Raw genomic sequence first — 16,393 nt, forward strand, 5'->3', positions numbered from 1 at the left:
TACTGAAAATTTAATACTGAAAGGATTGTGGATACTCAAATCTGCTGTTTCATTCTCCCTACTACAAGGCCCGAAGCCTCCTTCCTCCAGCCTGCTTTAATATTGACAACTACTTATCATATTTTCCCCCTTATTATTCCAGGCAGCAGAATTAGATGGCTATTAGCTCAGGTGGTTTCTGATTACTGCTAGCATTTTACTAATTATATCAACGTGAAACAATTTAAATATCTAATTTTATTTTAAAAAATATAAAAACAAGGTATGTAATTTTTTTTTTTTTTGGTGTTTTATAATCTGTTTTCCTGGCTGTACATTAACTGTTTTGTTTGGTGAATAGGATGCATAGGACCTGAAGCATTTTTAAATGATTTTAAAAATAGAAAAAAGAACAAAAGGAAAATATTTTCATTTCAATGCACTTAAGAAAAAAGCAATGTGTATTTATTAAAACTCAATTCTTTAGCATGATTTCTTAAAAAAAATTCTTAATTGCTACACTTCACTTTCATTTTCATCCTGCAAAAAATTATCTTTTCTTCCCCCTCCCCTTAAGTGATATTTATGAGAGAAAGGGGGGAGGTTCTAAAAAGGCTTTTTTTCCCCCCCACTCCTCAGTTTTGGAGACAAAGGAACAAAATCTAAGCTTAAGGTGTTTGTTATTTTGAATCTCTAAATCTGTGAGTAGTTGATAAGTGAAAATAAATTAAACTGCTAGCAGAGTATTAGTGAAAGTCTTTAAGGTACATACTAAGTCGTGCATATTAATTTTAAATTTAGGTTTCAGAATCACATGGAATTCTACATAAAGTACTGACCACTCCTCCACTTATCTTAAGGTTGTATGCAGGAATGCAGAGAACCACAAGACATCTTCCCTCCTCCCCAAAGCCCCCAAACATTCATACTGCAGGGCTTAATGTTCACTGATTTCTAATGGTCTTTTCCTAGTGGAAATAAATTTCCTAAATATACCCTAATGCTTTTTTTTTTTTTTTTTTCACTTAAAACGTCCAGCAAGATCACTTCTGCATGTAAGCCAAATTATCAGTTGGAGGTTATAAACTGTCGTTGTTTTTTTAAGTTGATTTATTAAACTGGTTCAACTGACTGAACTCTGTGCTAAGGGGTACAAAAAAAAAAATCAAAACTAAAAAACAAAAAACCAAAAAAAAAAAAAAAAAACCAAAACCAAAAAAAAAAATTGCTATACAAAGCTAAAGTACCACACAAAAAGAATTCCCTTCCAAACCTTTAACCAGCACAATAATGAAATAAATCACAGAAGCAAACCCCCAGTTTCCGACTGGTGACGTCTGGCGCAACAGTGCGAGAGCCCTAATTCAACATACAGACGTCTCCCATGCTGAACTGCCTCTAGACTTAATGAAGTGAATAGGAAGGAAGTCAGGGGGAAAAAAAAGTGTACAAATAAGAAATTAACACTTTCCTTCCCTACTGAAACAGAGACCTACAACTATAGCTAAGTTTGGTGAGGCGTCTGTGTTCTTAAAGGCACACCGTACTCATTCTGCTCGGGGCTTCCTACCCAAAGTCCAGATGGTGATACTAACTTCAGCCAAGTTCAAATAGTTAACTGTATACTTCGGCTTTCATTTTCCTGAACGAAAAGTGGGTATTTCTCGTTCCGCCACTGGATGGCAACCTTTTTAATGGAAAAAAAAGGCATTTTCATGGCATAGGTTGTGCAAGAACATGTTAATAGGACCTCAAACCGGCTCTGAGCCAGTCTGAGCTAGCAGGGGCCAGCAGCAAATTGCACTGACAAAGGGGAAGAAAAGTGTCACGCAGAATGATCTGTTCCGAGGGAATATTTTAAAAAGGTGAATCCACACTAGAAAGCACCTGATGGTAACCGGGTCCTGCGGGGCAAATCAAGCCTTCTTTTGACACAATGACAAGGACTATCTTTTTCATAAAATGAACGTCATGCCCACAACACATCGATAGGGAGAATATATTGTGCCTGTTCCTCCTGATTGTGTGTTCCGGTGTGCAGGACCCCAAGCCACGCTTCTATGTTAATGATTCTCCAGCCTCTCTGTCCTGCTCCAGCCTCTCTGCTGACCTCCAATCTCACATCTCCAACTGCCTTTCGGACATTGAGAACTGGATATCCACTAGGCTTCTTAGACTCAATGAGTCCAGAACTCATGAATCCCTCCCTCCTCCTACCTTTCCTGTTACCATCCTCAGAGTCCCTCAGACTCATCAGGGCTGTCTCCCTTCCTTGGAAGTCTCGCTCTCCTCCACTCTGATGACTGACCTCCTTAGCTTCTTTTAAGTCCCAATGAAAATCCCATTTTCTACAGGAAGCTTTTCCCACCCCCTTTTCATTTAATTTCATTGTCTTCCCTGTGCTAATTTTCTATTCATCCTGTACATGCATATTGCCTTCCTTATTAGATTGTAAGCACCTTGAGAGTAGGGACTATCTTTTGTCTCTTTTTTTGTATCCCCAGCATAGTGCCTGGCATATAGTAGGCACTTATATGTTTTATTGATTAGAATAATCTTCTACATCACAGTATATTTAGACATTTGCTTTCCTTAAAAAATCAGCTCTTGTATCCCTTCCACCCTGAAATCTTCCCTGATACTTCCAGATATAGTTACTCCCTTTTCCATCTCTCATACCTCTCTTCATTTAATATTTTCCCATCTGTAGTTATTTCTGAGCATGTCTGATGTCCCCATAGTGGATTGTATATCCTTTGAACCCCACTAGGATCACTAGAAGTTGAGTCAGCTAGATGGCACAGAGGATATAGTAGTGGACCTGGAGTCAGGAAGATCTGAATTAAAATCTGATGCCAGACACTTATCAACTGTATGACCCTGGGCATGTCACTTAACCTCTCTCTGCCTCTAATTTATGAATTGATAAATTTTATAAGTTTCCTAATCTATAAAATGAGAATAATAATTATACCTATCTCATAGGTATGTTGTATGGACCAAATACTTGTGCTTTGCTCTTAAAGTGCTGTAAACATACTGGCTATGTCACGTTTTCTGCTCTGTAGCTTTAGCACCTGGGGCAGCTTATCACACATATGAGTTGCCTATTAAGGGTTTGTTCAATTGAACTCAATGAGCCCAGGATCTCATGCGCATGAAAAGAGGAACAGAGGCAAGAAGAGAAAAGAGATCCTCTACAACTTACTCTCTCCCAGATACCCTCAGTTTTACTTTAGACTTCAAATTCATCAAAGCAGTGGCAGCAGTCACACAGTGGGGTCATGATGTTTCCAAAGAGCTTTTTCTATAAACTGTACTTTAAAACATTATTTTTAAAAAACAAGGACAACTTCTTAGGAAGGAAATGAGACATCTGACATTCTTAAATGTCCTTAATTCTTTTCCTAATCCACCCCAGCCCCCAGTGTCTTTAAAGTAGCTGAAGGAAAGCTCTAATAGAAGTTGGTTTTAGGAGGAATGCGTTTTGCCAGTTTTTGGGGGGGGGTGGGGAGGGAGGCTAGAAGGGGAGTTGCAGTCCTCTAGAAGGTCATCTTGAGCCCTCCAAAGAAAAACAAATCACACAGAAACAGAGACTATTCAGGACGCCTTTTGTTCTCATAGTTTTCTGTCTAGTATAGGATCTTGCTTCATTGCAAGGCAAAAAGCAACATTCCTAAAATTAAAGTGTAAAATAAGACTGCATGTTCATACCTGTTCCCACCACATCAACACATAACACACAGCATTCAATGATATGGCAAGTTTTCCTCAGAGAGCTATGGTAGCAGTACAACAAAGGACAGGTTTAGTCTTGCCCCATTAATTTCTCTAGACCTTTCCATAAAGCACCATTTTAAAGAAAAATTAGCAATATCCCAAATATACCAGCACATTTATTAAAGAATTTAGTGTCTACAGTTCTACCACCTAATACACATAGTGTGCATGAAAAGAAAGCCATTGGATCTGTGCAATGAGCTTATTTTAGTTTGTAGGAAATAAATGGTTTATATAAAAAATTAGAACATAAAATTCTGTATCTACTATAAACATTATTGGGGAACTTCTAGAAAGTTTTCTCTGATTACTTCTCAATATCCTCTTTCCTCCTGAGCTTCACACAAGATCTTTTTTTTCTGCACCTCTTTCCTGTTCTTGTTTTCTATTTGTTTTAAAGTATGTCTGATTCTTCATGACCCCAATTGGGGTTTTTCTTGGCAAAAATACTGGAGTGGTTTGCCATTTTTTCTTCGTCTAGCTCATTTTACAGATGAAGAAACTGAGGCAAACAGTCAACTGACTTGCCCAGGGTCACAAAGGTAGTGGCTGAGACTCGATTTGAACTCAGGAAGATGAATCTTTCTGACTCCAGGCACAGTGCTCTATCTATTGCACCATCTAACTGTCCTTCCTCTTTTCTGTACAAGCTATTGCCTTATACACAGCATATCCCACACTTTGAGAGTATAAGCACAAATGAAAGCAGAGATACTGATCCAATCCTGTCTTATCTCAACTGTGGAGTTCACCAAACACCTAGCATAATGTTCTGCACACAGAGAGTGTTTCATAAATGTACATTAAACTGAATTCAGTGGTAGCTCTTTTCTTGGCTTTTCATCCTATAGCAAAAGAACTAATCAATAAAGAACAAGTCATTTGTGTTTCAGCATAACTTCAGAAATTAAAATAAACTTTACCATAATCTGTACTTACATAGAACTTTGAGAAAAAAACTTAAAATTATAAAAATTGATACTCATTTCTTTAATATAAAAATATTAGTGCATTTTATAGTTAAATGAATATGGGCAGAGAAAGAGGGAATTCAATGCAAAACCTGGAGCCAGGGTAGGATGCCAAGAAACCAGGTGTTGGTGTTTTTTATTTTTCTCCATTTGTCATAACACTTAATAATGAAACTTCAAACCATCTGTGGCTAAGATGAGTGTTGATGTTAGGAATACTTTTCCAGGTTAAAAGAAAATATTGGTTAGAGAGAAGGAGTAGGGTCTAGGCAATGTAAGGATAATAACTACAACTGGCATCCTTTAAGAAATCTACAAAAATCTTACAAACACAAGCACCACATTGGTTTGAGGATGCTCTTCTAATGCATTACAAAAAATAGCCCAGAAATTTAAATACGCATAAATTAGTAGGACTCTTCTTTGTGGGTCCCCCAGCCCCAAAATGAATACAAAGTTCCATATACCACTTTCTTATTTCCTGGGCAAACTGAATTTCCAGTCTCTTTCTTGGGAAGAATCAATCTACAAGTGTCTGTGAGCATAATGAACACCAAGCTGTGATGCTATTGAAGGCAGAGAATAGTTAACCTCATTTAGCAAGAGTTCACTTATCTGACAATCTCAACTATGGATAATATAGTTACAATTCAGTATGTACACAAGATTCTCCCTCAGCCCGAATAGATAGCATAAATTCTATAAACTAAAATTTACAGTCTTCACTAATAAGACCTTCGAGTGAGCCCAAAGAGATCTCCTATTTACTCCTGCTTTATATGCAATTCCAACAAGCTTAATTAATAGTTTCTCAGCCTCAGTGGGTTATAAGCATCAATCTAGAAGTGGCTGGAAGTAGGGAGGAAGTAGGAAGAACCACTAAGAGGTAGATGAATTGAAAGTAGAAGTGAATAATGACAAATATTTGCCCAATGTTGAGGGAGGAGACCAAAAAAACCATAAAACGTAGACAAGAATGCTGAGATCATTCAAAAGGCAAAACATTCTGAGGCCAACCAGGTAGAGACAAACAGTCTCAATACATCTTAATAATCCCTGAGGATATCATTGCATTATAGGGAAGTTTTGTGATTAATTTTCATAATGTGATAGTCCTGACTCATCAAGAAAAAATTAAATTATGCTCAATATATTCTGCATAAGAGATTTATCTTCCAAACTCTCTTAAAATTTTTAAAATGTTATCCAAGAAATGTGAGTATAACATTTCCTCTTTCCAGAATGCCAGAAAAGTAATGCTTTAGAATTTATAACAAAAGGTATCCTGTCTTTTTTTTCATGTTTTAATATTCACCCCTTTCTTCCAGAGAATCATAATATTGTCTGAACATTATTTACCTCCCCCCCCAAACCAAAAACCGCTAAAACTGAAAACTAATTGCAAGCTTAGTTTCATATAGACTATGTGTACTCGATACATGGCATTTAAGTGAAATGACCATGTTTTAGTGTCAATATACTGAATACTGGAGTTAGCTAATAGTTTCAAACACGTTGAAAGCCATTTTAATATTATATAAAAATGGCAAATCAATCCTTGTGCAGTTCTGAAGTACAAATAAACAAAACTGGAAATGTGACTTGGGGCATTCCTGGGGTTTTTGGTCCTCTGAGGCTCCCTAATTTTCTGGTCATCTTATGCTGGGTATCATTGAAAGATTCAGGAAGCTTATAGAGATTTCCCCAGATCCCTGGTGACATAGAACAGATAAAGAAAAAGGAAGTTTGATGCTCTGGAGAGGAAAATAGGCTGACAAGCAAGGTGCATTTTGGTATGAACATAGTATATCTGAAAAGCAAAAAGTAAGCAACTTTTTACTCCAAAAATTAAAACAAGTGAAGAAAAACCTTTAAGGGATTGAGCCTAGCTGCCATCAGATCAGAAGGAAATTATTTTATTTCAGGAGTAGGAATTAGAAGACGCAGACTAGCAGGCCCTTTGGCAGTTCATTTAGCATGTTTACGGCAGTAAGGTGATATTATGGCGAAAATGCTGAAGTCAGGAGGGTTCTGGATTCAAACTCAGCCTTTGATACTAACTAGTTAAGTCACCTTGGGCAAGTCACTTAACAGCTGTCTACTTCTGTTTCCTCATTTGTAAAAATCAAAATAATAATAGCTTCTGCCTCCCAAGGTTGCTTTGAGGATCAAGTGAAATAATATTAGTAAAGTGCTTTGAAAATCTTAAAGTGTTGGGGCAGTTAGGTGGCTCAGAGGATAGAGATCTAGGCCTGGAGATGGAATATTCTGGGTTCTAATCTGGCCACAGGCATCACCTGATTGCATAAATCACTTAATCCCAATTATCTAGCCTTTACCACTCTTCTGTCTTGGAACTGACACTTAGGTATCAATTCTAAGACAAGGTAAGGGTTAAAAAAATCTTAAAGTATTATATTTAGCTATGATAATGATAATGAAGATGATGAGGATGTTGATGCTTTGTGGCCTTCAAAACTGCAAAGGAAGGATGGTCTACTTGTACCTTTAGGTATCTTGTTTTTCTAAAGAATTCCGTACATAACCAATTTCTCTCAACTACTCTTTTCAACACGTTCTTCCCATGTTCAACAATCACTTTAGCCAGTTTTATTTCCCACTGTTCCTCAGCATGTATCCTCTGCTACAATCAGGCCAATCTCCTTAGAGTCCCTCAGACATAGCATATTTATTCTGACCTCTGTGTCCTTTGGTTATGTTCTTCTGCCCACCTGGAATGTTGCTTTCTCCTTCCTCTTCCCATATCTAAATCTGCTCTCACTCATAGATTTAGTTATGTGTCCCTAGGCAAGTCAATTAACCTTGTTTGCCTCAGTTTCCTCATCTATAAAATGAGCTGGAGAAGGAAACGGCAAACCACTCCAATATCTTTGCCAAGAAGACCCTAATTTGGGTCACGAAAAATCTTGAATATGACTGAAATGACTGAATAACAACAATCCATTTTAAAAGCCCTGCTGCTCAAGATTTATATCTTCTATAAAACCTTCTCTGATAACTTTAGTTCATTTCAATTTTTCCTTTATTTGAACTCTTCTGGCACTTAAAATCCAGAATAAACATTTCAGTGATTATTTTCATAGACCAGAGGATCATAGTTTTAGAACTAGAAGAGACCTTGGAGGTCATCTATTCCAATCTTTTCCTAATTATAAATGAGGAAACTGATGCCCATGGTGGATAAGTGACTTATTCAAGGTGTCTTTTGCCATTCTCTATTTTAAAAAAAATCTGTAAACTTCCTAATGGCAGGAAACATGTTTTATACTCCTCTTGTAACCTTCAGAATAGGCTAAAACAATGTTGAACACATAGTATTGGTCATTATTTTTATATGGAGTGTGGGGAGGAGATGAAAGAAGAGTCTGGACTTGTGATTTCATAAGTAAGAGAGGGTACTGTATTTGCACCACTGTTCTAACTACTAGACACTCAGAGAGTTGCTGAGATCACATAAATGTTAAGGTGCCTACCTAAAGTCACCCCTGTCATCCTGACTCTAAGGCCAACACTATCCACTCTGCCACACTTCTTCTTGATCATTAGGCATCTATTGATATCCAGTGTCTTGATAACTTTCATCTGCTACTCTGCTCTCCAGAATCAACATGATTGGGTGGTGTTTCCATTTCCAAACTTCAAATTCTATTGTCAAACGCTTTAAGCATTATCCTTGTGGTAACATTTCTGATACCACATATCCTTCTGATAACATTTTTGCTGCTGAAAAAGGGCTGGAAAAAAAGTATGAACTTTAAAACTAGATCTATAAAGTTCATTCCAAAGTCGAGTTTGGAAATGTCCTAAAGCATTCAAGATAGCATAGTGATCCTGAACAATCTAAACTGGAAATGGATAAAAGCAATTGGAATAACGAGTATAAGCAAAGAGGAAAATTTAGATGGAAAGAAAAAGGGGGACACTGCTAGGTCGTTCAGTAAATTGAGAGCCAGGTCTAGAGACAGGAGGTCTTGGGTTCAAAAATGGTCTCAGATACATCCTAGCTGTGTGATCTTGGGAAAGTCACGTAACCTCCATTGCCTAGCCTTTACTGCTCTTCTGCCTTGGAACCAATACACAATATTGATTCTAAGATGAAAGGTAAGGGGGGGTTAAAGAAAAGGAAAATTTCCTAATAACTGGGACTATCGAAGGGTGGCATGAATTGCCTTGAAAAAAAAGTCCATTTTCTCATGATTAGAGGTCTTCAAGTTAAGAATAGAGGTTCACCAATGATACATGTAAAATCCAGCTGAATTGCTGGTTGGCTATGGGGGGGGGGGAAGGGAAAGAATATGAATCATGTAACCATGGCAAAATATTTAAATAAATAAAAAAGTAAATGAAAAAGGACAGAGGATCACACGGTGGGGATCTCGCACTGAGGATGGTCAGGTAGTCATGAATGGGACTTGGGGGCCTCTGAGGTCTTTTCCAATTGCAATTCCTTAAAATAATTGAGCAAATTGCTTCTTGCTTTAGCTGCAGAGATTTGGGATAAATAAATCATTTACACAAATTTTAAAATGAAAATAAACTAACCACTGGGATTAGACAAAAGGATGATCGTGTTGATAATGATTGTTGTTGCTGTTGTTTTTATTGTTTCTGAACTTCAGGTGAAGAAACTTCTACCAATCTAGATCGACAGCTATTCTGTAATACATAGACTCAGAGGAAAGCATCTTGGGGTCTAAAAAGTTAAGGTAACCTGTTGAGAGTCACATCACCTACGAGTGTCAGAGGCAGAACAGAAGCCATCTGGACTCATAAACCAGCTATCCACATGTTGTCTCTCTTTAACATTATTAGCAAACAAATATAAGACTGGAACTTGGAATAACACCTGTGACTTGATCAGTGAGGGAAGATAAGCTCTCCAATTCTCCCTAGAGTCCACACAGACAGTAAATGTCAAGATTTCTGCTTTCTTACAGGAAACTTGGAAACTAGAAGCAAAGGTGATTCCCTCAAGAGAAGACCCATTTGTGAGGCAGACAGCTTCTCAGAGCTTTGCTAGGAAAGTGCCCCTATCACCTATGTGATCATTTTCTGTTTTTATATTATTTGAGAGAATCTTTCAACACGGAAAAATCACACAATAGTCAAGTTGTCCTGTGGGTGGTGGTGGAGAGGATAACAATGTACGTGTACAGATAAAAATGATTACCAAGCAGTGAGTGATTAGCATGAATTTAATGTCACCTTCAGCTTTTGTGGACCTCTTTTACATGCATTTCTAAATACAGGAGGATTATACCTATGAATATCATTTAAGATTGAGATCTGAAACCTTGAAGGAGATTGTGTGTGTGTGTGTGTATGTGTTATTCTCCATATGACACCTTATTGAAGCTAGCATGGGAATAATGACAACAATAATATCTAGAATTTATATAGCATTTACTATATAACAGGCATTGTGCTAAGCACTTTACAGAAATTATCTTATCTAAATTTTACACCAATCCTAGAAGGCATTATTATCCCCATTTTATGGATGAGGATACTAAGAAAAACAAATGTTAAGTCATCTATCCAAGGTCCAACAGCTAGTAAACAAATGAGGAAGGATTTACATTTTCCTAGCACTCTTTCCACTCCTCCAACTAACTGATCTAGAAGAACACATGTATGAAACTAGACAACAAGGAAAAGGTAAAAAATAAGACGTGGAAAAATATTTTTATGTAATCTCTGGGTATGATATGAAACAATGGTTATATTGCGTGAGGGAAGGGAAAATTGTATATAAAAAGAAGTGAAGATTGAGATAAAAATGAGTAAGGAAAACAAAGTTTTCTCTGGTGTAAGAAAGATGAGGATTATAGTTCTACTGGGGATGATGCCTTTGTATGTGCACATGCATTCACAAACACATATAGCTCTTAAAATTCTATTTAGAATGAAACTTGTTCTTTTTTTAAAAATTTAAAAATTTATTCATTCATCCATCCATCCATCAATTTATTTATTTATTTGTTCATTCATTCATTTATTTTAAGCCCTTACCTTCTGTCTTGGAGTCAGTAGTGTGTATTGGTAAGGGTAGGCAATGGGGGTATATAGATACATTGGATACAAAGGAAACCAAGATAAAAATATTATAAAAGCTATCATTAAAAAAATTGGAATGGTGGTTGTAAGGCAAATTCTGAAAAGAGAAAAATTTTTTTTTGAATTTTGACAACTTAACATTTTGATTTCACAAACTCTCTTCTGTAGCCTTTTATTTCCCTCTTAAGAAGCATCATTATCACATAATAAAATTATTTTTTAAATTAATTTTAAAATTTCAGATATCTTAAATTACTTCCATCTTGAAACACTAAGGAAAATTTCAAACCATCCCATGAACCAACTGGAGAGATTTAGTCATTAAAGGCTATTCATTAATTCATTCAACTACCACAACTTTAGCACTACAGTGGTCAAAATAATGGGCCAAAATAATAGCCTTCGAAATAGAAATCTAAAGTCTTGATCAGTGATTCCCAAAGTGGGTGCCACCGCCCCCTGGTGGATGCTGCAGTGATCCAGGAGGGTGGTGATGGCCACAGGTGCATTTATCTTTCCTATTAATTGCTATTAAAATAAAAAAAAATTAATTTCCAGGAGGCTAAGTAATATTTTTTCTGGAAAGGGGGCAGTAGGCCAAAAAAGTTTGGGAACCACTGGTCTTGATTTATACAGAATAGGTTAATAAGCTCATAAAGAACTATGTTTTCTTGTTTACTGTTTCACACCACTCAAATCAATAGTTAATTTGATCTAAATGAGATAATATTATGTTGTAGTATTTGGATACCTTAAATCACCATATACAAAAAGTAGTAGTAGTAGTAGTAGTAGAAGTAGATGTATCATAAGCATATTGATTACATGATCCTGCCTATTACTTAGTGTCAGCTCTAGAAAAGTCTTTAAGTTGCCGGGAAGGTGTTAACTTAAATTAGTAGGAGGAGTTACTTCATCCAGAAGTTTCCTTTAACAATGAAATGACAGACTTAGTTCCTATCCATATTATTTTTATTATTATCATTATCATTATTTGTGATCTCATCAATATAAACATTCTCTCCAATTGAGCAGAGGGCAACAGATTTCCATTGTCTCATCTCTTGCCATTCTTATCAATGTTTTTCCTAACCTGTTTGTACTATATATTCCAGATAGATCCACCCAAGATGGTGGAAGCCTTCTTTTAGTTCCTTTAAAAACGACATGACAGGAACACAAGCATATTCATAAAATATTAGTTCAGTTGTGAATTGGTTCAGCCTTTTTGAAAGCAATTTGGAATTGAGCTTAAAAGTAATTCAAATGACCATACTTTTGGCCCAGAGAACCATTGTCAAATATGAAATCAAAGGAGGTCAAAGGCAGAAAGAAAAGGTCTTTATCCACCAAAATATTTATAAAAGCCCTTTCTATGATAGTAGAAAACTGAAATAAAATGGGCACATAGCAAATGGGGAATTACTAGGCAAATAGTGGCACAGAAGTGTAATGGTATGTTACTACACTATAAGAAAAAAAAATATGAAGAATGTAGAGAAACAAAGGAAGTTTATATAAGCTGACTTTTCCAGAAAGTACTTAACCATTCTTTCTCATGCCTCCTATGAATATTTCTGAAGGTTCTGTCCCAGGCCCTTATTGACTTGACTAGACTCTTCTTTCCCTTTACTCTCTTTGTCCTTCTTTCTCTATCTCTGCTTCTCTGTCTCTCTCTTTCTCGGAGTCATCTTATGGGTTTAACCATCATTTCTTTGTGGTCAAGTCCCAGATTTAAATATCCAGCCAGTCTAATACTCTCGCTTGTACTTTATTCCCAGATAACCAATGATCTCTACTAGACAATTGGAACTGAATATCCCAGGAACATTCTAAACTCAACATATCTAAAAATGAGCTTCTCTATCCCGTTAACCCTTCACTTTCCCAATAGTCTATATTTCTTTTTTTTTTAAACCCTTATTTTCTGTTTTATTTATTTATTATTTTTTTTAAACCCTTAACTTCTGTGTATTGGCTCCTAGGTGGAAGAGTGGTAAGCGTGGGCAATGGGGGTCAAGGGACTTGCCCAGGGTCACACAGCTGGGAAGTGTAGGAGGCTGGATTTGAACCTAGGACTTCCCTTCTCTAGGCCTGACTTTCAATTCACTGAGCTACCCAGCTGCCCCTTACTTTCTGTTTTAGAGTTAATACTGTGTACTAATTCCAAGGCAGAAGAGTGGTAAGGCAGGCAACAGGGATTAAGTGATTTGCCCCGAATCAATAGCAAGGGTCTGAGACCAGATTTGATCCCAGGTTCTCCTGTCTCTAGACCTGACTGTCAATCCACTGAGCCACTTAGCTGCTCCCACTATTCTGTATTTCTGTAGAAGGTATCAATAATCTTCTAGTCACCCAGGCTCATAATCTCAGTTTTATCCTTGAATTTTAATTCTTCTTCACCCTACATGTACAACCAGTTGCCAAATCTTGCTGTTACCATCTTCGCCACATCCCTGACATCTGACTGCTTCTTAAGACTCAGTTACCATCTTAGTTCAAAGCCCTTATTAGCTCTCATCGTGATTTTTGCAATAGGCTCCTAATCACCCACCCTGCTTCAAGTCTCTAAGCTCTCTAGTCCATTCTCCACACTGCTGCCAAATGAATTTTCCTTAAGCACAGATGTGACTGTGTAACTCTCCTACTCAGCTAATGCCAGTGGCTTCTTATTGCCTCTTGAATAAAATATAAACTGTTTAGCTTTTAAAACCCTATACAGCCTGACCCCAATGTACCATTCCAACCTCACTGGACATTATTCTTTCTCTTACACTCAACATTTCAGCCAAGCTGGCCTTCTCTGTTCCTCACAGAAACACTCCTTCATCTCTCCATCTCTTCAATAGCCACCCTCCATCCTCTATACCTCTACTGCAAAATCCCTCTTTACCTCCACTGTGGTGTCTCTCTCTCTCTCTCTCTCTCTTTTAAAATACAACTCAGGCACCTTCTTGCATTTAAAATCTTTGCATAAAATAGGCAAGACCTCACTTCTAAATTACCTCGTATTTAGCTGTTTTGTATTTGTATTCATATTTATGTGACATATATTTTTCTATATATTTGTTGTTTTCTCTTTTAGAGATGCTCACTGTAATAGGGATAGTTTCAGTCTTTATACTTGTTTCTCCAGCACCTTTCACAATGCCTGTGACAATAGAAGACATTTAATCCTTTCTGATTGATTGATTAAACAGATGCAGAGTAAATAAGCAAAATCAAGAAAATAATATACTACAAAACTACAAATGGAAAGATCATCATCAACAAAGAAACGAAATTGAATGGTGTATAAATGTACTCTCCAAGGTGGGTTCAAAAGAAATTCAGAAAAGTTATAGAAGAATTAAGGGAAATGACCTCCCTCTTTTCACTACAGAGTTAGGGGAACAGGAAGGTGGAGTGTTATATATATACAAATGTGGTAGATCTGAAGTTTGGTTTTGCTGAAATGCACCCCCTTCCTACATTCTTTAAAGATTTGCTGTGGGAGCAGAGAAGAAAGGAATATATTTAAGAATAAATGTGATGTAAAAATAGAATAAATCGATTTTTAAAATGGGTAATATATAATACTTGGAGCATCCCTATGTTAATTCTTTAAGAATGTTTTATAAACCCTTAGCTTCTGTCTTAGAATCAATAATGTGTAATGGTTCTAAGGCAGAAGAGTGGTAAAGGGTAGGCAATGGGGGTCAAATGACTGGCCCAGGGAAACATAGTCTGGGAAGTGTCTGAGGTCACCTTCGAACACAGAACCTCCTGTCTCTAAGCCCAGCTCACAATTCACTGAGCCAATTTAGTTGTCCCCTTATGTTAACTCTTTATCTTAATATACAGATTACAGGATCATAGATTTAAAGTAGAAAGGGACTTAGAGGTAGAACAAAGATGTAAACATATGCCAAATCCAGCACTCTTTCTTCTGTGCAGTGATGGTCAGCCTTCCTCCTCTTCCAGTTATACAGCTCTTATTTGATGCCTTTTATACCATTTCTTGTAGTCTGGTCATGAACGACCAATATGCTGCAGCCTCGTACATTCCATCATCCATCTATCTATGTTGTCTTTTGGGTAAGCTCCAAATTTAATTACTCAATGACTGTTGTATTCTATTTTTTTTTAATTTTTATTTTTTTTAAACTCTTAACTTCTGTGTATTGACTCCTTGGTGGAAGATTGGTAAGGGTGGGCAATGGGGGTCAAGTGACTTGTCCAGGATCACACAGCTAGGAAGTGGCTGAGGCCGGATTTGAACCTAGGACCTCCCATCTCTAGGCCTGGCTCTCAATCCACTGAGCTACCCAGCTGCCCCTGTTTTATTCTATTATACATATACACACATATAATAAGAGGATATATCTTTGTACATACAATGTGTCTGTTGTCTACATCTTCACATGAGCATATATCTACAACATAGCCTATATCTTCATGTATATGTGCAGTATGAATACATGCATCTACGTGTACATATCTACATACTGAAGCACCAGAATATAGATGTTAAAATTGTGTGTGTGTGTGTGTGTGTGTGTGTAAGAGTAGTTTGGTATTTTTAAAGGACCAGACCATTTCCTAAACACGATTCATTACACTCTCTTCATCTTACTCAATTCTGTGTCCAGCTCATTGTCCATTCATCATACTTGTCCAAGATATATGTACTGATGGACTAACTCAACGAGCTATTTATCCAACTGTCCAACCTCATGCCCTGGTCTGAACAAAGGGTGTTGCTCATTTGTTTTTCTTTCTGTGTGAATTTTTCAGTCTTCGTGGAAAACATCTGCAGTAGTTGGGGCATGATCCAATCAGATCAATAATTTCTCTAAGCAAGAGAATCTGGAGGGCAAAAATACGTCCCTATATACCAATATAAACACACACATATATATGGACTACATCTATAATGCACACATGTAGGTGTACATATATGTAGGTATAGACACATGTACCTGTGGCTATGTACACATATAGCTTATAGGGGTATTATGTATGTGTGAGCAGCATATACTATACATGTATATATGTATATTATATGTACATGGCATATTATATGGTATACACACACACACTAAGACAGGTACTAGAGACGATGCCAATTTGAACATTAAGGGAAATGATTTCAGGAAACAGCAAAGAAGGGTAAAGGTAGGATTTTCACCCCCCACCCCCATCCCCTTAAAAATATTATTCCCTTTGGATGGGAAGTGTTTATATGTTTATATATAAAAAGAAATATATCATAAAACATATTCAATTTTGTTTTTTGATATTTTTTCATTTATAATCTTGTAGTCCTGTATATTATTTTTTTAATTCTGCTTATTTACTCTGCATATGTTCAACTAATCATTCAAAAAGTATTTATTAGATGCTTACTTTGTAAGAGAGAAAGATGCTGGGGATACAAATATAAAGAATGAAACCATCTCTATTAAAAAAATATATGTGCATGCATGTGTCTCTGCTTATTTTTCTGTCTCTATGTATATGTGTATCTGTACACACACACACATATATGTGTGTGTATACACACACACACACACACACACACACATATATATATATATATATAT

The 16,393-nt window shown here is 36.6% G+C and overlaps 1 protein-coding gene across 4 annotated transcripts in view; it reads right to left on the reverse strand.

Moving 5' to 3' along the window:
• Positions 1 to 16,393, reverse strand: part of SMARCA2 (SWI/SNF related, matrix associated, actin dependent regulator of chromatin, subfamily a, member 2) — a 215,224-nt gene that overhangs the window by 32,192 nt on the left and 166,639 nt on the right. The gene's annotated exons all lie outside the window — the stretch shown is intronic.

Source organism: Gracilinanus agilis, chromosome 1 (genome assembly GCF_016433145.1).
Source record: "Gracilinanus agilis isolate LMUSP501 chromosome 1, AgileGrace, whole genome shotgun sequence".
Taxonomy (NCBI): Eukaryota; Metazoa; Chordata; class Mammalia; order Didelphimorphia; family Didelphidae; genus Gracilinanus; species Gracilinanus agilis.